Source organism: Psammomys obesus, unplaced genomic scaffold (assembly GCF_907164565.1).
Source record: "Psammomys obesus unplaced genomic scaffold, mPsaObe1.curated_primary_1811, whole genome shotgun sequence".
Classification (NCBI taxonomy): domain Eukaryota; kingdom Metazoa; phylum Chordata; class Mammalia; order Rodentia; family Muridae; genus Psammomys; species Psammomys obesus.
Window position 1 is genome coordinate 24,062 of NW_026595987.1, and position 22,826 is coordinate 46,887.

The 22,826-nt window shown below is 41.0% G+C and overlaps 1 pseudogene; it reads right to left on the minus strand.

Moving 5' to 3' along the window:
* Positions 1-6,671: 6,671 nt before the first annotated feature.
* Positions 6,672-22,826, minus strand: part of LOC129686644 (RNA-binding protein EWS-like) — a 32,682-nt pseudogene continuing 16,527 nt past the window's right edge.

A 22,826-nucleotide genomic window follows, 5' to 3' on the forward strand; every position in this document is an offset into this window, starting at 1 on the left:
TGGGCTATGAACCACGGGAACATTTGTTCTCTGTATTTTGAACAGCTATGGTTTCCTGTAATAGTCTCATTCCATTGCAAAGAGAAGCTTTGATGAAGGGGCAAGAGTTACATTATCTGTGAGTGTTAGCTTAAATATTTAGAACAAGACCTTCTCCTCTAATAGGCATGGCCTTAGTTGCAAGGTTTCCAGCACCAGGCATGATTTTCTGCTGCTGAGAAATCACACAATTACTTATCACACTTGTCATTGTTGTGGGTCATAGGTGCAGTTGTGTAGGATTACTGTTTCCTGTCCCCAGCCCCTACTGTAGCTTGCATAGCACCTTTGAATATTGTTAGACCTAGACCTCAGGGAGGAGCTTTACATGTCAGACCCAGCATATATCTTCCATCTCCTAAGTCTGAAGTGCACGGTGTCTTCTGCAATGGAGACTATCTTCAACTCTTGTAAGGTAACCCAGGGTAGCAACAAATGGCATGTGTACTTAGGAGACTCTCTTAGACTCCTTTGATCAACAGGTTTTTCATGCCTGGTTCTGGGATATTTATTAGTCTTTGTCCATTGTGTGGAGCATTGTTAGCCCAAATTTTAATTTCTATGTTTACTGATTACAAATAAACTTAAGTGATTTATATGCTAGTTTGCTAAATAAAAATATGATTTTTAAAATAATTTTTCAAACAAGCTGTGTGGCTTTTGCCTGCTCACTTTCTTTCCTCCTGTATTTATGTCTCTCCTTCCTCCTCGATTAAAACTGTGCCTGCTCAAGTTTAAAATGTATAGATTTTTAAACAATAAGTAAAAGGGGTATTTTTTGTAATTAATTGTATAGGTTTTTTTGTAATTATTGTATAATCAAAACCAACTGGAGCGCTTACAAACAGCTCTATTCACTTACTGACCATAGCTGTTCCTATCTTCAAACACTTTTACTTTAGGGTTTGTCTGAAAAGATGACTCGATCTGTGTTTCCTTCACTGGAATGAGCTGTTAATTCTATTTAGCTGTTTGTCATGTCACAGAAGAAACATTTTCTGCATGTAGTCACTTTGGATGGGTTTGCTTTCTAATCTCATTGACAAAGACCAATTTGAATTTTGATTTCTGAAAATTAAAATTGATTCATGCAAAAAGGGTTACAGAATAATAAAAACAAATTGTATAAATATCTTGAAGAGAAAACATTACAAGAAGGAACAATTCATACTGATGTTTATTAAGAGGTCTTAAATATATTAATATTCATTATGTTTTATATTTTGTGTACATTAACATTTTGCCTTCATATGGAAAGGGTTCTGATCCCCAGAACAGGAGTCACAGAAAGTTATGAGTTGCCATGTGGGTTTGGGGAAGTGAACATGGGTTTTCTAGAAGAGCAGCCAGTGCTCTTACCTGCTGAGCCATCTCTCTAAATCCATATAGTGATACTCTAACGATTACCAACATATCTCTGAAATTAACCATTTCTGGTACACAGTATTGCCATGACCCCCATTATTATATGATTACACGATAAATGGCAACATTTCAGAAACACCTTACAACAGATGAAGTCATCTATCTGATAGGTATATGAAGGACTCAGGCACTGCCTATGTGAGGTACACACTGAGTTGATTACATAGGAACAGCATATATTAACAAACTCTACACTTTCTAAATTTTTTCTCATAATGCCTTGTCACATGCTCAAAAATTAGCTCAACCTACTAATAAAAATGGTGTCAGTACCACATAGAACTGGCCATGTTGAACAATGCAGATTGACAAAGAAGGTTTGGTGCATCTACGTATTTATGATATAAGGGGGTGGTAACTGAGACAGTTTCTTCACTGGTCTATCCCAAGTACTTCAAACCATGCCTGGTACATGGGTCAGCTCTAAACATATTGGAATACTCTAGTGATTACTGAAGTGAAATCATAAAAATAGCTTGGTGCATTTCCTGAAGTTAAATCTGTGAGACCTGTGCAAATGGCATGTATCTAGAAACTGTCAAGGTGTTTTGAAATCTTCTCCCTGTTTTTGGATGACTCAGCAGGAAAGTTCTACGGAGTTTTCCCTAACAAAGAATTATCCATATTGTTGCTGGATCTCCAGGGTTGAGGTCTAACTTGACATTGTTTTTTTCCTGTCCTGAACTCTGAGATCACACACTCATTCCACTCTGCTTTCCTATGGATCACAAAGTGTCACATTCCCAGGTATCTGGTATTTATTTACAATTATTATGAAAAGATACACATTCCATTTCCTCCTCCATTTATAGGGTATCACTAGAACCGTTTCCTCTCAAAGTATAAAGCATAAGCCTTTGCTTATGAGCACATGGGCACATGCAGTTAGATCTCTTGATGCAGAACCATTAAGGTTAGAAGCAAAAACCTTTGACCTGCAGAATTTAACATAATTTGTCTGTTCATGCCATTTAAAAACAGGAGTTGAGCTGAGGTATTGATCCCTTCAGTGTGTGCTAGTTGGCTCAGCTGTCCAATTGAGGCCCTTTGAGCCAAGAGGATATCTCTCTGCAATCCCAGCACTACTGAACAATCTGCTTTTAGGTTTCTAGTTTTGATGGGCAAAACTTAAGCTACATGTCAATGAGGTTTCAACCTAGTGCACAGGTTGAGAGCTATGGCAAAAGTTTTAACTAAACATCATGTATATGTTAAAGTAGTTTGAGTAATTTTTTGATTCATATTTTAACACAAAATATTTCATTTCTATGTATATAACGAGTTTTTTTTTTCAAAATATTGAAAACAGACTCCTGACATTGCGACTATATGACGATTGACTTGGTGTCCTGGATCATGTCAAAAAGAGGAGAAGTTCGCTGCTGTACAGAGGTAATGCCTTGCTAATTTCTTAAACAACATCAGAAAAGTAGATACAGTGTTTGCTTAGGCACATTAGAGTCTATATCACAGAACTACTTAGTAAAATTGTTTACCGACAATAAAACTGTCACTTGTTCACACACAAGAAAGACATTTTAAAAAGAGACCTATGTTGAGGCACAGTGTCCTGCGCTCATGATCTCAGGAGTCATAGAGCAGTTAAATTTGTCTTTTTACTGTTTGTTTGTTTGTTTCCAATATCTGTATTTGCAGAAGGAATATCATTGAGAGCATGGCTGTAAGCAGGGAGACAGGTATAGTCCAAGGTAGTGCTCTTAAAATCCTTGCTTGAAGTCTATAGAGCCACTGCACTATCATGCCTGCCAAGAGAGAAGGCAAGAGCGAATAGCAACTTCTCTCTTTGCTTAAATAATATTTTATTTTTACATTAATTACAGCTTATTCACTTAGTATCCCAGCTGTCACCCACCTCCATCCCCTCCCAATCCCACCTTACCTACCTCTTCTCCACCCATGCCCCTCCCCAGCCCACTCGTAGGGGCGGTCCTCCTCCCCTTTCCTTCTGATCCTAGTCTATCAGGTCTCATCAGGAGTGGCTGAATTCTTCCTCTGTGGCCTGGTAAGGCTGCTTCCCCATGAGGGGGAGGTGATCAAAGAGCAGGCCAATCAGTTCATGTCAGAGACAGTCCCTGTTCCCATTACTAGGGTACCCACTGGGACACTGAACTGCCATGGGCTACATCTGTGCAGGGGTTCTAGGTTATCTCAATGCATAGTACTTGGTTGGAGTATGAGTCTCTGTGTTTGACCCCTGTGTTCAAATTTTTGAATATGAATCTATTTCCATTTTTCTCCATGTCGATATTCCAGTTAGACCAGTACCATTTGTTTAAGATGTTATCTTTTTCCATATCATGGTTTTGGCATCTTTGTCAACAATTATGTTTCCATAAGCATGTGAGTTTATTTCTTCTATTTGATTCCACTGATCCACCATTCTGTTTCTATGCCAGTACCAAGCAGTTTTTATTACTGTTGCTCTATATTACAGCTTGAGATCAGGGATGGAGATACCTCCAGAAGATCTTTTATTGTAGAGTATTGTTTTACGGATTCTCGGTTTCTAGTTTTTCCAAATGAAGTTGAGAATTTTTCTTTTAAGATCTGTAAAGAATTGTTTTGATAATTTAATGGGAATTTCATTGAATCTGTAAATTTCTTTTGGTAAGATGGCCATTTTTAAAATGTTAATCCTGCCAAGCCATGAGCATGGGGGATCTTTCCATCTTTTGATATCATCTTCTTTTTCTTTCTTCAGAAACTGAAATATTTATTCACACAAGTCTTTGACTTGCTTGGTTAGAGTTACACCAAGGTACTTTATGTCCTTTGTGGCTTTTGTGAGAAGTCTTGGTTTACTAATTTCTTTCTCAGCCCATCTGTCTTTTGTATACAGGAAGGCTACCAATTTTTTTGAGTTGATTTTGTATCCAGCCACTTGGTTGAAGGTGTTCATCAGCTGTAAGAGTTCCTTGGTAGAATTTTTAGTGTTCAGTTCAGAAGTTGGTCTCCTGTGCCAATGAGATGAAGCCTCTCCCCCACTTTTTCTTCTAATAGGTTTAGTGTGTCTCTTTTCATTATGAGGTCTTGTATCTACTTGGATTTTGGTTTTGTGCAGGGCGATAAATATGGATCCATTTGCATTTTTCTACATGTAGATATCTAAATTTGGTGAACTATTCCAAGAACATTCCTACTTTGATTTTTTCCTCATAAAACCATGAATAAGATGCAATTACTCTGTTCTCATTCTTCATTTTAACAAATTAATCAGTAAAATTAATTGTTTGAAAATAACTTGTCTTTGTGTTCAGCCTTTCTAGAACAACTACCACACATGAATGCCCTTCTCTCCCCATACAACTTTTCCGGATATTACACAAAATTTAGAAAAGAATTTGGTGACTGACGATCATTTAGCTGCTTGCCTAGTCCCAATTTTGTTCTGGATGCCTTGTTAAGATTTGGAGATAATATTGCCAGAAAGGTAATGAGACATATATTTTAGGCATAGGCTAAACAATGCTTTACAAAGAGAAAGGAACAGAGGATTATCCTGATAATCTGGTTTGGTTTGGTTTGGTTTGGTTTGGTTTGGTTTTTAAATAAATACCCTTGAATTATATTCCACTGGGGAGGAAGAATCGTTGGTTCATTTTAAGTAATTAAACTGAAAGTGGGTATTTGAACTCAATGATTCTGTTCTTTGTCAATAAGGATTTAAAATATCCTATCCTTAAGCTAACCCACTGAGAGCAAATATTGTGAAATGATGCAAACACATGAGTGCTGGGTCCAGCAATCAAGACTGAATCCTGATGTCATCACTGAGGAATGTGTGAACTTCTCCTTGATTCCAAGATGGTTTCCTCAACTAAACAAAGGCAATATGGGTGGCTTTTTTTTTAAACAGATATGGTTGTTATTAGGCCTGATAGTGTGATTAGTTAGTTGCTAATTATGGATGGTTTAGAGAAATTCTGGTGTACCTGTTATTATGGTATGCACCTTTCATATACAATAATTCAATACGGGAATTTATAGAATATAGCTCTCAAGTGGTTATTTTGATTCTCAGTATTTATGTTTCTGAGTTACTATTAATTGACCAATCACTTTTGGACCTATAAGGAGTACATCTAGGATAGTATATCTCAGAAAATCTTTTCCTCATGTTGTGCAGAATGAAAGGACAGGAGAAAAAGATAGGGTCCCTAAGAGCTGGCACTGCAGAAACAATTATCCAGGCCTCCCCAGAAAGTCCTTATTTCAAATGCCTCTCAATATAAAGGGCCTGAGGGTGAAGCCCTTAACATTGCATCTGCACTGAGCAATCAGAGACTCATGGCTGCTGCTGCTCAGTTGGTTTTGCCTGTGTCTTCCTTTTCAGCACCTAACGGGAACTTTCAATAGGACGGTGCCCACATTCAGAGGTGCTGCATCCTTTGCTGAACTGTGTGTGTCTATGAGCATCCTTTCCCAACATGCTCAGCCACTGGGTAATAAGTGGTATTAAAATTGCTCAGGTTGACAGTATATACTCGCATCGCAATGGAAACTGGAAATCGTGCTGTTATATAGCATTGCACTGTGATGATCGTATTTTAACATCTGATCTCAAAACCAGCTTTTAAATGTCTAACAGAAAATCCCCCCTTTATCCTAATACAGCTGACCCTTTCTCAGAATTTTGCACTGCATACTTTTAGCCCCCAAGACTCATATATCAAATGTGATTTCAAACCATGCAAAATGACAGAGACCCTCTGTTTTTGCCCTGTTTCTATCACAGATTTCTCTGGTAACCTTCATGATTAAAAACTCGCCGAAAACATTTGGAGAGGACGAGGTTTTAGATTTTGAAACCTCATTGTTTTACCCACATGGGAAGAAGGCTTCATGTTCACTGAAAAATCTCTCTGACGTTGGTGGCATAAAGGAACTAGAAGAACCATCCAACTGCTCTCACAGTTGGATGACATGCCCCACAGAGAATGACACAGTGCCCAGAAGTCCAACTGCTCCTATTGTCAATGAGGTGATTATAGGTAAGTGTAGAAGTTCAATTATTTTTAGTTTTTTTTCACCACTTGTTTTCATTCTTCTTCACAAATGGTCACAATACTGAAGTACAGACAATGATAATCATAATGCTGCTGCCAATATTATAAATAGGGAATTATAAATTAAAACATTTTCTGGTTTAAAAATAAATATGGTCGTCAATGCAGCTCTGCAGGTCTCTAGTAGCGTGGGTCTCTGCATTCCTGACGGTGCTCCCCTTTATCCACTATCCCAGGTCCTCCATGTCTGCCTGTTCTTCCTCCCATGGAAGTTACAGGAGGTCCCCCAGGACCAAATCATCTTCCTCCATAAATGTCACCTCTGTCCAAGCAAAGGCCCCAACAGAAGTCACCACTTTCTCCACCTCTGCCACATCTGAACAGTCCTCCAGGTCCACCAGGGTCCATAAGTCCACCTCTTCTTCCTGTCATGCCATCAGGTCCACAGTCACCATCTGGGTGTGGGAAGGGTGACAGAGGAAGGCCTTGGTCTTTGGAGCCTTGCACTGATTGCATTCTCTTCTCCAGACAAAGTTCTGGTTTCCAGAGCCCAGACTGGGACACCGCCAGTCTCCAGCTCGGAGCTGGAGGGTTCCCTCTTGAGCTCTGTGGCCCTTTCACGGTGAAGCCTCCTCTGTCTCCTCCACAGCCTCTCATTTGGCCCATGGGTCCTCCAAGACTTCCTTAGCCACCAGGATCTCCACAGTATCATTGCTTGATTCTAATATCTTTATGCTTTGCTTTCAAAGCAAAAAGTGGAATTTACTGATTAGACCTAAAAGAATGAGCTATATGCAACGAGCTATCCAGTGCTTCATCATGCAATCTCGTTTTTACAAATGTTACATTGTTATTTTCTATGTATTTGTGGTGATGCAGAAGGAATGCATGCTATAAACTGAAAAGAACATTCATCGCTTAAGTAGTTCAATTATGATATACAATGATTGCCCTGTTTCCTTAGATTCTGAGAAACCTGACAAAATATCATTCATAAATCTGATGGCTACATCTGGATCTGATAAGAGCAATGAAAATGCACATAACTCCACCAGCACCCAGTGAATAAGATATCACTGAGCTTTCTCCCTGTCCACCAGGACCATTTGTGGGACATCTACTTGGCAAGTCTCTCACAAGCATTTGTAAGGATGGCAACCTGTCCCCTTTATACTTGTAAGTTAATTTTGGGTCTCTATAGCTGTGCTGTTTCACATATTTCCTAGGGAATCTGTGTTCTCAGTTAATGATTTTATCAAACACATGAATGTTTAGGTAGCCTATCCACAACAGTGGGATCCTTTTAAAGTAGTGCCTCCCAGCAATGAATCCCAGTGAAATTTGAGTCATGTAATTAAACAAAAGTGTAAAACAAATGCACAGTATTCCCAAGTTTCCTACTGATTTCAGCAAAGATCCAAACCAGCCATCTTGGAGGAAATGGGTCTATGCATGTGAGTCCCCTCTGAGTCCCCAACTGCCAACTCTTCCAGCTTCCTTTAACCTGCATATTATTCTGGAGTCTCCTGTAATAGCGTTGCCTCTGGGATCATTCAGTCTTACAATTCAATGTCTCTAGAGAGCTTTTTTTTTCTTTATCAGGGAATTAAGTATAAGCACTTTTCTTTGCTATATATTAATCCTTTCATCCTAGAAAAATATTTCAAAGCCACCTAATATGACTCGATCTGTTTTTCAAAAAGTTATTAAATTGCCATTGAGAATGTATATATTTACAGTCCAGCAAGCATTTTAAAACTATACGGCAGCATGTCAACAAGATTATCATGTCAGACACATGATAATTACTGCACATACCTTGAGTGTTTTACAGCAAACTCTTCTGTTAACCATGACTATAATCATTCCAAACTCGAAAATAGCGAGAATATTGAGTAAAGCTGTGGTAGTCATTTTTACATAGTGAAACCATGGAAGAGGAATTAAAATCTCCCTGGGTTTTTACTGGGACAACATCTTTTTACATTGATAGCTGAAACTAAAAATTCTCAGGTGAAGGAAATGAAACTCTCTATACCTAAAAGGCAAAATCTTTCATGAAAAGACAAAAGTGAATAAACCGTAATTAATATAAAAAATAAAAATCTAATTAAAAAAATATTTACAGCAGGACCCAGGACTGACAAGATGTGTTTGAGTCCCCGAAAGGGAATTATCCCAATAGTAACTGAGCACCGCATGCTTGGGATTGATATTCTGAGAGGAGAAGGAAACAGAAAAATAGGACCCATCACCAAAATTATGTAGGAACTTAATTGTGATTCAATGCCAAGGTGGATCTGATCCCAACAAAACCTTAGTGTTTAAAATTGGAAAAAATGGATTAGGGAGAAAATATATTCATAAGTAAAAAATAAAAAAGAGAGAGAGAGAGAGAGAGAAAAAGAAAAAATACAAAATTTTCTTCATTCCTCTCAGTTGTAGTCATTGACCTATAATTTCTGTTACTGTGGTTCACAGTAAGAAACACATTCATTCTTCAAACTTTTTTTTTGATATTTTTATTTTTTTATTTTAAATTTTTATTTTTTGTATTTAATTACAGTTTATTCACATTGTATCCCATCTGTAGCCCCCTCTCTCATTCCTCCCAATCCCACCCTCCCTTCCTCTTCTTCTCCTAAGCCCCTTCCCTAGTCCCGTGATAGTCAAGGTCCTCATCCCCTTCCATCTGGCCCTAGTCTGTCAGGTCTCATCAGGACTGTCTTCTTTTGTGGACTGGTAAGGCTGCTCCCCCCTCAGATGGAGTTGATCAAATAGCCAGCCCATGAGTTCATGTCAGAGATAGTCCCTGTTCCTATTACTAGGGAACCCTCTTGGACACTGGCTGCCATGGGCTACATCTCTGCAGGGGTTCTAGGTTATATCCAAGCATGGTACTTGTTTGGAGTATTAGTCTCACAAAACCCGCTGTGCCCTGATTTTTTGGTTCTGTTACTCTCCCTGTGGAGCTCTTGTACCCTCCAGTTTTTCCTATCTCCTTCTTCTTTCATTAAGATTTCCTGCACTCTGCCTAAAGTTTGGCTAAGAGTCTCAGCATATGTTTTGATACCATGCTGAGTAGAGTCTTTCAGAGGCCCTCTGTGGTAGGCTCCTATCCTGTTCCCTGTTTTCTCCCTCTTCTGATGTCCATCCTCTTTGCCTTTCTGAATGAGGATTGAGTGTCTTTTTTTTTCTTTTTCTTTTTGAATTTTATTTTTTTCTTATCAGTTACATTTTATTAACTCTGTATCTCAGCTGTGTTCCAATCCCTCATTCCCTCCCAGTCCCTCCTTCCCTCCCTCATCTCCACCGTGCCCCTTTCCAAGTCCACTGATAGGGGGGGACCTCCTCGAGGATTGAGTGTCTTAGCCAGAGTCCTCCTTCTTGATTTTTTTCTTTAGGTATACAGATTTTAATATGTTTATCCTATATTATGTGTGTAATTTCCACTTACGAGTGAGTATATAACCTGTGTGTCTTTCTGCTTCTGGGATACCTCACTCAGGATAATCTTTTCCAGTTCCCACCATTTGCTGCAAATTTCATAATTTTCTTGTTTTTTTTTTTTTATTGCTGAGTAATATTCCATTGTGTAAATGTACCACAATTTCTGTATCCATTCTTCCGTTGAGGGGCATCTGGGTTGTTTCCAGCCTCTGGCTATTACAAATAAAGCTGCTATGAAGATGGTTGAGCAAATGTCCTTGTTGTGTACTTGAGCCTCTTTTGGATATATGCCCAGGAGTGGTATCACTGGATCATGTGGTAGCACAATTCCTAATATTCTCAGAAAGTGCCAGATTGATTTCCAAAATGGTTATAGAAGTTTACATTTCCACCAGCAATAGAAGGTTCCTCTTTCTCCACATCCTTTCCAGCATGTGCTGTCACTTGAGATTTTATTCTGAGCCATCCTGATGGGTGTAAGGTGATATCTCAGGGTCCTTTTGATTTTCATTTCCCTGATGGCTAAGGATGTTGAGCACTTCTTTAAGAGTTTCTCTGACATTTGATATTCCTCTATTAAGAATTCTTTGTTTAGTACTGTACTCAATTTAATTGGATTATTTGATTTGTTGCCTTTTTTTTAAAATCTTTTATTTTTTTTATTAATTACACTTTATTCATTTTGCATCCCCCCATGAGCCCCTCCCTCCTCCCCCGCCGATCCCACCCTCCCTCCCCCCTCTGCATGCATGCCACTCCCCAAGTCCACTGATAGGGGAGGTCCTCCTCTCCTTCCTTCTGATCCCAGTCTATCAGTTCCCATCAAAAGTGGCTGCATTGTCCTCTACCGTGGCCTGGTAAGGCTGCTCCCCCCTCAGGGGGAAGTGATCAACGAGCAGGCCAATCAGATTATGTCAGAGGCAGTCCCTCTTCCCATCACCATGGAACCCACTTGGACACTGAACTGCCATGGGCTACACCTGTGCAGGGGTTCCAGGTCATCTCCACAAATAGTCCTTGGTTGGAGTATGAGTCTCTGGGAAGTTCCCTGTGTTCAAACTATCTTGTTCTGTTGCTCTGCTTGTGGAGTTCATGTTCCCTCCAGCTCTTACTATTTCCCACTTCTTACATAAAATTCCATTCACTCTGCCCATCAGTTGGCCATCAGGCTCAGCATCTGCTTTGACAGTCTATACTGCAGAAGCTTTCAGAGGCCCTCTGTGGCAGGTTTCAAGGTTGTTTCCTGTTTTCTTCTGGCTTTCAGAGGCCTTCTGTAGCGGGTTCCGAGGTTGTTTCCTATTTTCGTTTTCTTCTGATGTACATCCTCTTTGCCTTTCAGGATGGGGATTGAACATTTTAGTTAGGGTCCTCTCTTTTGCTTAGTTTGTTTAGATGTACAGCTTTTAGTGGGTTTATTCTATATTGTATGTTTATATGAGTGAGTATATACCGTGAGTGTCTTTTTGCTTCTGGGTCAACTCACTCAGGATGATCCTTTCCAGGTCCCACCATTTACCTGCAAATTTCATGATTTCCTTATTTTTCATTGCTGAGTAATACTCCATTGTATAGATGTACCACAGTTTCTGCATCCATTCTTCAGTTGAGGGGAATCTGGGTTGTTTCCAGCTTCTGGCTATTACAAATAAAGCTGCTACAAACATGGTTGAACAAATGTCCTTGTTGTGTACTTGCGCCTCTTTTGGGTATATGCCTAGGAGTGGTATGGCTGGATCTTGAGGAAGCGCTATTCCTAGTTGTCTGAGAAAGCGCCAGATTGATTTCCAGAGTGGTTGTACCAGTTTACATTCCCACCAGCAGTGGAGAAGGGTTCCCCTTTCTCCACAACCTCTCCAGCATGTGTTGTCCCTTGAGATTTTCATCTTGGCCATTCTGATGGGTGTAAGGTGAAATCTCAGGGTTGTTTTGATTTGCATTTCCCTAATGGCTAATGAGGTTGAGCATTTCTTTAAGTGCTTCTCTGCCATTCGATATTCCTCTGCAGAGAATTCTCTCTTTAGCTCTGTTCCCCATTTTTTAAGTGGATTACTTGGTTTGTTGCTTTTCAGCTTGTTTAGTTCTTTATATATATTGGATATGAGTCCTCTGTCAGATAGAGGGTTGGTGATGATTCTTTCCCAATCTGTAGGCAGTCGCTTTGTTTTGATGACGGTGTCCTTTGCTTTACAGAAGCTTTTCAATTTCATGAGGTCCCTTTTATTGATTGTTGCTCTTAGAGCCTGTGCTGTTGGTGTTCTGTTCAGGAAGTTTTCTCCTGTACCAATGAGTTCTAGGGTATTCCCCACTTTTTTTTCTAGCCGATTTAATGTGTCTGGTTTTATGTTGAGGTCTTTGATCCACTTGGACTTCAGTTTTGTGCAGGGTGATAAGTATGTATCTATTTGCATTTTTCTACATGTAGACATCCAGTTGGACCAGCACCATTTGTTAAAGATGCTATCTTTTTTCCATTGTATGGTTTTGGCATATTTGTCAAAAATCAGGTGTTCGTAAGTGTGTGGGTTTATTTCTGGGTCTTCTGTTCTATTCCATTGATCCACCATTCTGTTTCTATGCCAGTACCATGCAGTTTTTATAACTGTTGCTCTATAGTACAGCTTGAGATCAGGGATGGAGATACCTCCAGAAGATCTTTTATTGTAGAGGATTGTTTTAGCAATTCTCGGTTTCTTGTTATTCCATACGAAGTTGAGAATTTTTCTTTCCAGGTCTGTAAAGAATTGTGTTGGCAATTTGATGGGAATTGCATTAAATCTGTAGATTGCTTTTGGTAAGATGGCCATTTTTACTATGTTAATCCTGCCAAGCCATGAGCATGGGAGATCTTTCCATCTTCTCATATCTTCCTCTAATTCTTTCTTCAGAGACTTGAAATTTTTTTCATACAAGTCTTTGACTTGCTTGGTTAGGGTTACGCCAAGGTACTTTATGTCATTTGTGGCTATTGTGAATGGTGTTGTTTCTCTAATTTCTTTCTCAGCCCTTTTGTCTTTTGTATACAGGAGTGCTACTGATTTTTTTGAGTTAATTTTATATCCGGCCACTTTGCTGAAGGTGTTTATCAGCTGTAGGAGTTCCCTGGTAGAGCTTTTGGGGTCACTCATATATACTATCATATCATCTGCAAATAGTGATAATTTGGCTTCTTCTTTTCCCATCTGTATCCCCTTGATCTCCTTCGACTGTCTTATTGCTCTAGCAAGGACTTCCAGCACTATGTTGAAGAGATATGGAGACAGTGGGCAGCCTTGTCTTGTCCCTGATTTCAGAGGGATTGCTTTAAGTTTCTCTCCGTTCAGTTTGATGTTGGCTATAGGCTTGCTGTATATTGCCTTTACTATGTTTAGATATGTGCCTTGTATCCCTGATCTCTCCAGTACTTTAAACATGAATGGATGTTGGATTTTGTCAAATGCTTTTTCAGCATCTAGGGAGATTATCATGTGGTTTTTTCTTTCAGTTTGTTAATATGGTGGATCACATTGATGGATTTCCGTATATTGAACCACCCCTGCATACCTGGGATGAAGCCTACTTGGTCATAGTGAATAATATCTTCGATGTGTTCTTGGATCCGGTTTGCAAGTATTTTGTTAAGTATTTTTGCATCAATGTTCATAAGGGAGATTGGCCTGAAATTCTTTGTTGAGTCTTTGTGAGGTTTAGGTATCAAGGTGATTGTGGCTTCATAGAATGAATTTGGTAATGTTCCTTCTGTTTCTATTTTGTGGAATAGTTTGAAGAGAATTGGAGTTAGCTCTTCTTTGAAGGTCTGGTAGAATTCTGCGCTGAAGCCATCTGGTCCTGGGCTTTTTTTGGATGGGAGACTTTTGATGACTGCTTCTATTTCTTTGGGGGATATAGGACTATTTAGTTGATTTACCTGGTCCTGATTCAGCTTTGGTGAGTCAAATCGATCAAGAAAATTGTCCATTTCATTTAGATTTTCAAATTTTGTGGCATATAGACTTTTGAAGTAAGTCCTAATGATTGTTTGGATTTCCTCAGTGTCTGTAGTTATGTCCCCCTTTTCATTTCTGATTTTGTTGATTTGGGTGGTGTCTCTCTGCCTTTTAGTTAGCTTGGCTAAGGGTTTGTCTATCTTGTTGATTTTCTCAAAGAACCAGCTCTTGGTTTCATTGATTCTTTGAATTGTTTTATTTGTTTCTAATTGATTGATTTCAGCCCTGAGTTTGATTATTTCCAGCCGTCTACTCCTTTTTGGTGTGTCTGCTTCTTCTTTTTCTAGGGTTTTTAAGTGGGCCATTAAGTTGCTTGAATGAGCTGTCTCGAATTTCTTCTTGAAGGCACTTAGTGCTATGAACTTTCCTCTTAGCACTGCTTTCATTGTGTCCCACAAGTTAGGGTATGTTGTGTCTTCATTTTCATTGAGTTCTAGAAAGGCTTTAATTTCTTTCTTTATTTCTTCCCTGACCCAGCTGTCATTTAGTAACAAGTTGTTCAGTTTCCATGAGTGTGTAGGCTTTTTGCTATTTCTGTTGTTGTTGAAGTCCAGCTTTACTCCATGGTGATCAGACAGGATACAAGGGATTATTTCAGTCTTCTTGTATCTGTTGAGGCTTGCTTTGTGACCAACTATATGGTCTATTTTGGAGAAGGTTCCATGAGGTGCTGAGAAGAAGGTAAATTCTTTTGTGTTTGGGTGTAAAGTTCTGTAGATGTCTGTGAGGTCCATTTGATTCATGACCTCTGTCAGAGATATTGTTTCTTTGTTTAATTTCTGTTTTGTTGACCTGTCCTTTGTTGAGAGTGGGGTGTTGAAGTCTCCCACTATTAATGTGTGGGGATCTATATGTGGTTTAAATTTTATCAATGTTTCTTTTACAAATGTGGGTGCTCTTGTATTTGGGGCATAGATGTTCAGGATTGTGATGTCTTCCTGGTGGAATTTTCCCTTGATGAGTATGAAGTGTCCTTCCTCATCTCTTTTGATTAATTTTGGTTGAAAGTCTATTTTATCAGATATTAGAATGGCTACTCCTGCTTGTTTCTTGGGTCCATTTGCTTGGAAAGTCATCTTCCAACCTTTTACCCTCAGGTAATGTCTATCTTTGTGTCTTAGGTGTGTTTCTTGTATGCAACAGATTGCTGGGTTTTGTTTACGTATCCATTCTGTTAATCTGTGTCTTTTTACTGGAGAGTTGAGTCCATTGATGTTGAGAGAGATTAATGACCAGTGGCTGTTAGATCCTTTGATTTTGATGTTGGCTGTGTTCATAAGTTTGTGTGCTTGGTTGCTTTTTGTTTTGCTGTAGGAAGGTTAATTATTTCCTGTGTTTTCTTGACAGAAGCTAATTTTCTTGGGTTGTATTTTCCCTTCCAGTGTCTTCTGTAATGCTGGATTTGTGTGTAGGTATTGTTGAAATTTGTTTTTGTCATTGAATATCTTGTTTTCTCCGTCTATGGGGACTGAGAGTTTTGCAGGGTATAGTAGCCTGGGTTGACATCTGTGTTCTCTTAGGGTCTGCATGATATCTGTCCAGGCCCTTCTGGCTTTCATAGTTTCTGTTGAAAAGTCAGGTGTGATTCTAATGGGTTTGCCATTATATGTTACTTGGCCTTTTTCCCTTGCAGCTTTTAGTATTTTTTCTTTGTTCTGTATACTTCCTGTTTTGATTATTATGTGGCGGGAGGATTTTCTTTTCTGGTCAAATTTGTTGGGTGTTCTGTAGGCCTCATGTATCCTTATTGGCTTCTCCTTTAACTTGGGGAAATTTTCTTCAATGATTTTGTTGAAAATATTTTCTGGGCCTTGGAGAAGGGAGTCTTCTTTTTCCTCTATTCCTATTATTCTTAGGTTTTGTCTTTTCATATTGTCTTGGATTTCTTGGACGGTCTGTGTCAGGAATTTTTTGGATTTAACATTTTCTTTGACAGATACATCGATTTCTTCCATTGTATCTTCTACACCTGAGATTCTTTCTTCCATTTCTTGTATTCTGTTGGTTATGCTTACCTCTGTAGTTCCTGTTTTCTTCCCTAAATTCTTCCTCTCCATTATTTCCTCCATTTGTGTTTTCTTTAATTTTTCTAGTTCTATCTTCAGGTCTTGAGTTGTTTTGTTTACTTCCTTCACCTGTCTGCTTGTATTTTCCTCTTTTTCTTTTAGTTCCTTCAACTCTGTCTCTTTGATTTCTTTCAGTGATTTAATTATTTCTTCTCTGAAGGCCACAAGCTGTTTGGCTGCATCTTCCCGTATTTCTTCACGGATGGCCCTAATTTGCTTGTCTTTATCTTCCTCCATTTCTTTACGGATAGCCATGATCTGTTTGGTTTTATCTTCCTCTAATTCTTTACGTATTTTATCTGTTTCCTCTATTATTCTCTTCATCAACATAGATGTAAGGTCATCTTCTTGATTTTCTATTATGCTGCATTGTTCAGGGATGTTCGCCCCTGGATGGCTGGGTTCTGGAGATGCCATATTGCTCTGTCTTTTGTTGGTTGAGCCTTTACGCTGACCTCTACCCATTGGGCTGATTTAGGTTTTGGCTGTTAGTTTCTGTGCTTCCTGGAGTCCTGAGGTAGGGAGTATCTCCTTGGCCGGAAGATGATTTTTCCTGAAGGAGTCCTTCTCTGCTTTTTGGTTATGGTCACTGTATGGCCAGTGTTTCTCCGGAGATGCCACTGCTCACCTCAGGTTTATAGCCCTGAGTAGTAGCTGTGGTCTATGTTAGGCAGGGGGTGATCTCCTCTTACCCATAAAATTTCTCAAGACAGCTGCCCCACTGCTGGGTTTCTTGTTATAAATTTAGTGTGCTGCTGCTCACTAAATTTCCATGTACAGTCCTCTTGAAGAAACTGCTGATTCCCTAGCTATGGGGTTTTCTCCCAACAGGGAAACTCAGTCTGTTATCCTGGGGCGCACAGTTCTGTCTGAGAAAGTGGGAGGTGCACTCAGCAAGTCTCTGGGCCAAAGGCTGATTGCTCTGCTCTGGACCTGGAGAATGTGCACCTAGGTTGAGTTGGCGCCTGGGGGCACTGTTCTGGTCTGGAGGCTGGGTGCCTCACTCTGGACCAGAAGCTGTGTGTCTCTGTCTGGGATGGCGGCTGTAGGCACCACTCTGGTCCAGACGCTGTGGGTGCAGCCCCCTTGAAGGATCAGGGATTCCTACAGTTTTGGCAGTCCAGCCAGGGACAACTGGCCGATCCCTGGCACAGTATCTGAGGGCTGCTGTAATGGCTCTTCGGCTCCTGCAGGTCCGAGGATGCAGCTGTGTGTGTGTCCCAGTGCCCCAGGGGAACGCAACAATGGCGGCAGAGCACAGCGCTTCTGCCTGCACTAGAGTCTGCGTGAGTCCAGGAAGTGTTTTGGGGATGGGTGTCCTAAGCGTTAGAGCTGCTGACCCCCTCCGCTGGGGGTTTCCTCCTGCCAGAGACACGCAGTCTGGTGCCCTGTTGCCCTGGTGCCCACAGTACTATCTGAGGCGGTGAATCACGCGCGCAGGCAGGGCTCTGTGCAGGCAGGCGCCTTTGTCCCTCCCGGCTCTGGGTCCGGGCTGGCTCCTGGGGCACCTGCGGAACCCGAGTCTTTTCCAGGGGATGTCTGGGTAACCTGGGGTCGGTCCCAATTGTTTCCTGCTCCGTGGGGTTATCTCTCGACTGGGAAATCCAGTCTATGGTGTTGTGGGCCCACAGTTCAGTCTGGGACCGTGACCAGATCGCGCTGGCGGGTAGCTCTGGGCTGGCGACCAAACGCCTGGCGGAACGGGGATCTCTTCCGCGGTTTTGCCGGGTGAGTTAAAGCTGATCGAATCCCCCACCGTGGGGTATCCTCTCACCTGAGAAACACAACCACTTGTGTTTTATGGCCGCGAGTTCTGATTGCTGGTCACTGTGCCAATCCTGCTGTGCTGCTCCTCAGAATGAGAGTCCTCCCGGCGCTGCCATCTTGCCCCGCCTCCTTCTCCGATTTGTTGCCTTTTAACTTCATGAGTTTTTATATATTTTGGATACTAGCATTCTGTCAGATATAGTGTTGGTGAAGATCCTTTCCCAATCCGTAGGCTGTCATTTTGTTGTGATGACAGTGTCTTTTGCTTTACTGAAGCTTTTCAATTTCATGAATTCTCATTTATTGATTGTTGAGCTTTTACATTTTTATTTTATTTTTATTTATTACAGTGTATTCACTTTTTATCTCAGCTGTAGCCCCCTCCCTCTTACCTTCCCAACCCCACCCTGCCTCCCTCTTATTTTCTTATGTGCCTCTTCCAGTCCAATGATAGTAGAGGTCCTCCTCCCCTTCCATCTGAGCCGAGTCCATCAGGTTTCATCAGGACTGGTTTCATTGTCTTCTTTTGTGGACTGGTAAGGCTGCTCCCCCCTCAGGTGGAAGTGATCAAATAGTCAACCCATGAGTTCATGTCAGAGACAGCCCTGTTCCTATTACTGGGGAAACCCCCTTGGACACTGAGCTGCCATGGGCTACATCTGAGCAGGAGTTCTAGGTTATATCAAGCATGGTCCTTGTTTGGAGTATTAGTCTCACAAAAACCCCTGTGCCCAGATTTTTTGGTTCTGTTGCTCTCTTTGTGAAGCTCCTGTCCCCTCCAATTTTTCCTATCTCCTGCTTCTTTCATAAGAATCCCCGCACTCTGCCCAAAGTTTGGCTATGAGCCTCAGCATATGTTTTGGTACCCTGCTGGGTAAAGTATTTCGAAGGCCTTCTGTGGTAGGATCCTGTCATTTTCCTTGTTTTCTCCCTCTTCAGCTGCTTATTCTGTTTGCCTTTCTGAATGAAGACTGAGCGTCTTACCCAGGGTTCTCTTTCTTGATTAGCTTCCTTAGGTGTATAGATTTTAGTATGATTATCATAAATTATTTGTTTAATATCCACTTATAACTGAATATGTATCATGTGTGTCTTTCTGCTTCTGGGATAGCTGACGAAGGATGATCTTTTCTAGACCCCCACCATTTGGCTGCAAATTTCATGATTTCCTTGTTTTTAATCTCTGAGTAATATTCCGTTGTGTAAATGTACCACAATTTCTGTATCCATTCCTCCATTGAGGGACATCTGGGTTGTTTCCAGCTCCTGGCTATTACAAATAAAGCTGCTGAGAACATGGTTGAGCAAATGTCCTTGTTGTGTACTTGAGTATCTTTGGGATATATGGCTATAAGTGGGATAGCTGGATTTTGAGGAAGCACTATTCCTAATTGTTTGAGAAAGGGCCTGACTGATTTCCAAAGTGGTTGTACAAGTTTACATTCCCATCAGCAATGGAGTAGGGTTCCTCTTTCTCCACATCCTCTTCAGCATGTGTTGTCACTTGAGTTTTTTATCCTAGGCATTCTGATGGGTATTAGAGGAGAAGGAGGACCCAGGGCAGAATGGCTAAAAATAAATCAAAAGAAGAAATAAAATAGACATCTAAAGGAGATGGCAGAAGGGAACTCAGTGGGAGAAGGGGTGTGGAGGGTGAAGAGTATGGAGATCAGGTGTGGAAAGAGCAGAGTGTGCAGGGGAAGGACTGGGAGAGGAAACAGAAATCATTAGAGGGGCACTTCTGGGGCAAGGGAGGCTCCTGGAGTTTACGGGGTGACCATAACTGACACTCCTAGCAAAGCAGATTAAGGAGCCTGAAGTCAGGTGGGACTTCTAGTGGAGAGAGACTGGGACACCAACAAACCAATAAAAGCTTCTACCCGAAATTTTTCCTGTGTACAAGAAATGTATGAGTAAAGATGGAGTAGAGATTTAGGAAACAGCAAACCAATGACTGACCCAACCTGAGACCCATTCCATGGGAGAGAACCAGCCCCTGTCACTATTAGTGATACTCTGCTATGCTTGCAGACAGGAGCCCACATATCTGTCTCCATCCAGCTGCTGAGGGAAGCAGATGCAGAGACCCACAGCCAAAAAAAATAATTGACTGAGCTCAGGGAGTTTTGTGGCAGAGTGGGAAGAAAGATAGAGGGAGAGAGTGGTCAAGGACACCACAAGAAACCTCACCTGGGAGCAAGGGGAGGGACACACAAAGAGCCTGAGCCACCAATCAGAGCAAGCCCTGGCTGGACCTAGACCCCTACACATGTGCAGCAGATGTGCAGCTTGGTCAGTATACGGGTCTCCTATAGGGCTGGGGCCATCTCTGGCTCTGTTGATCCCTCTGGGTCCCTTTCCCCCAGCTGGGATGCCATCTCAAGCCTCAAAGGAAGAGGATGCCCTGAGACCTACTGTAACTTGATAGGCCAGGGTGGGTTGGTACTCCTTGGAGCCCTCCCCTCCTCTGAGACTATGGACAGGGGGGAAAGGAGAAGGGGTCTGGTGATAAGACTGGGGGGACCAGAAGTAGGGGGCTGGTGTCAGGCCATATAAAGTGGTTGAATGAATGAATAAATGAATGAATGAATGAATGAATGGGGGTGGGGTGGGAAGAACCAAAAATTAAAGAACAAACCAGGGGATCTTGTAGATGTGTGTATAATTAAACCTTAAAAAAAATCTCAAATCAAAATATATTTATTACAAGTATATGTTAAAATATAAAAGAACAAATAAAGCCATTCTCACTTGGGCATCCAGTTGTTTACATGCAGAGATTTTTCCCAAGTAAAGTACTAAAACACAAAATTTACAAATATATTCATATACATACATATATATATTGAATGACTGAAATTTTCTCAAGAAAAATCAATACACTTCAAATTCCAAATTCATAAAAGCTGATAAGCACACACATTTTCTAACATCCAGGCCAAATAAGAAAACACTCTTAAATGACTGGTTAGAGAAACTCATATTTCCCCCATCACTGACTAAAATCTCTTGCTCTTTTCCATAAAGTAATGGTGGTAATTGGATATAATTGTCCACTCTTCTGTTAGACAGTGATGCTCCTGGAACATCACATCCCAAAGCATGTTTTTACTTCATCTAAATAACTTTCAGTCATACAGTTATAGAATCCTGATCAAACATGAAAATGCCTGTGAAGTATCTTTAATACATAATGTGCAAAACAGTCATGTAACTCTTCCAGACTGGTCCTTGACTTCCCAGTGAAAAGGAAAAATATACCAGTGAATGTGTGTCCTCCAGAGGGCCCTTTGGCTTTTACTTGGGCTTACAAATGAAGGGGGTCCTGATCAAGAATTGAGTTCTGTGACCAACTTTGAAGCTGTTATAGTCATAGCACAGAAAGCTAACATTGACAGTGGTTGATACTCGCAAGGAATAGTGATGCATCAATTTTAGATGATGAATAAATGTCCTGACTGCCCGTGTCTTGGGTCCAAAGACCAGGCCATGAAGACTCTGGATAAGAAACTGAACTTGCAACAAAATTACTATAGTTACAGCAGTTCAACCAAAATAAGAGCACGGGGGTAAATGGCATGGCTCTCCCTAATAGGACTGTTATTTTCCTAGTTTAAGATGCTGGCCTGAGAGAGAAGTTGTGAGTAATCCTTGGTGTGCTCTTACACAAATCCTGAATTTCTGGAGCTCATGCAAGCAAGCCTATTTTTGAATTACAGCTACAACATCCACAGCCTCTTTCCTGCCTCCAAGCACTATCATTGCCTTGTCATTGTTTTCTAAATTGTGGCCTCTTTTTGCTTTCACAACAGTGACCTTTTGAATGTGTCCTATGCTTGGCTTTTAGACTTCCCAGCTATGAAGCAGAGACACAGGTGCACTGAGCAAGAATGTGTAATGAAATATGTAGAGAGGAACCTGTGTGTTGGAAGAAGCAAAGCTCTACAAAACTGCAAATATCCCAGACTGCAGACTGTGTGTCCATAGTGTGGAAGTACAGAGCTGGTTAGGCCTGTGCGGAGTCATTTGATCTCTGTTTACCCAATTGCTGAGTTGTTACTGATCTGCAGCTGTGCAGGGTGGCCTTAGGTAAGGATGGACACTAGGAAGGTCTAGCAATCAGGAGCACCAGGAAGAGGCAATCTACGAGTTCTTTCACGGATTTCCTTCTAAGGCAGCTGTAGGGTGCTATGAAGGAGACCTCAGGCCATACCACGGTGAGTGTGGGACACTGTCCCCTGTCCAGGAATAGCTGGTTGGCTGAGCTATTGGAGTCTGATTTGCTGAAACTGCAATGCATGTGGTGACCTGGGTTGACGCCTTCTGCCTTTGGACGTCCCTTCATGCGGATTCCCTGGGGAAGGGGACAATGTCCAGCCCTCAGAGTGAGAACCTATGGTGCTTATAACCTCGCTCTACAGCGCGTAGCCACAAGCACTGCTTTGGGCGCACAGTGGCAAGGCGGTGTGATGAAAAGAAGGTCTTGTTTCTCGAAATTTTGAGCATGACATTCAAATTTCAATTTTGTGTAAAAAAATTTTACAAATAGTTTAAGAACTGTTGGAAATGATTAATATTCAACAAAATTAGAATCCTTTCACTTTTCCAGCACCATGAGCCAGAGGCTTCAGTGTTTGGGTAATTTATATAGAGAACTAACTGGTCTGATGGGAATGAGATTTCAAAGGTGGTATCTGTGCATCGACACAAAAAGCTAGGACTACAAAAGCTAGGACTCAGGCTTGAGCTAACAGAAGTCAAATTCTTGATCTTGCTCTTTCTTGATTGACTTTTTCCATAGTGTTATTACTGTTTATTTCCTATCACAACATTGGGACCTTCCTCTTCAACTACCCTTTGTCTTTCATAAGTCAAAACATTCAAAATCAGTTAATTTTCTGTAACAGTAGACAGCTGAACTCCAACACCCGGGACAACACCAATCCCGTCCTTCCAAATGTTCCTTTCCTCAGACTGCCAGGGACAGCTTCACGACACTGATCTGCAGGGACACTTAGAGAAGACCCATTATGTTGTTTTATTTTCCTATTAAGATGAATTTTCAAAAG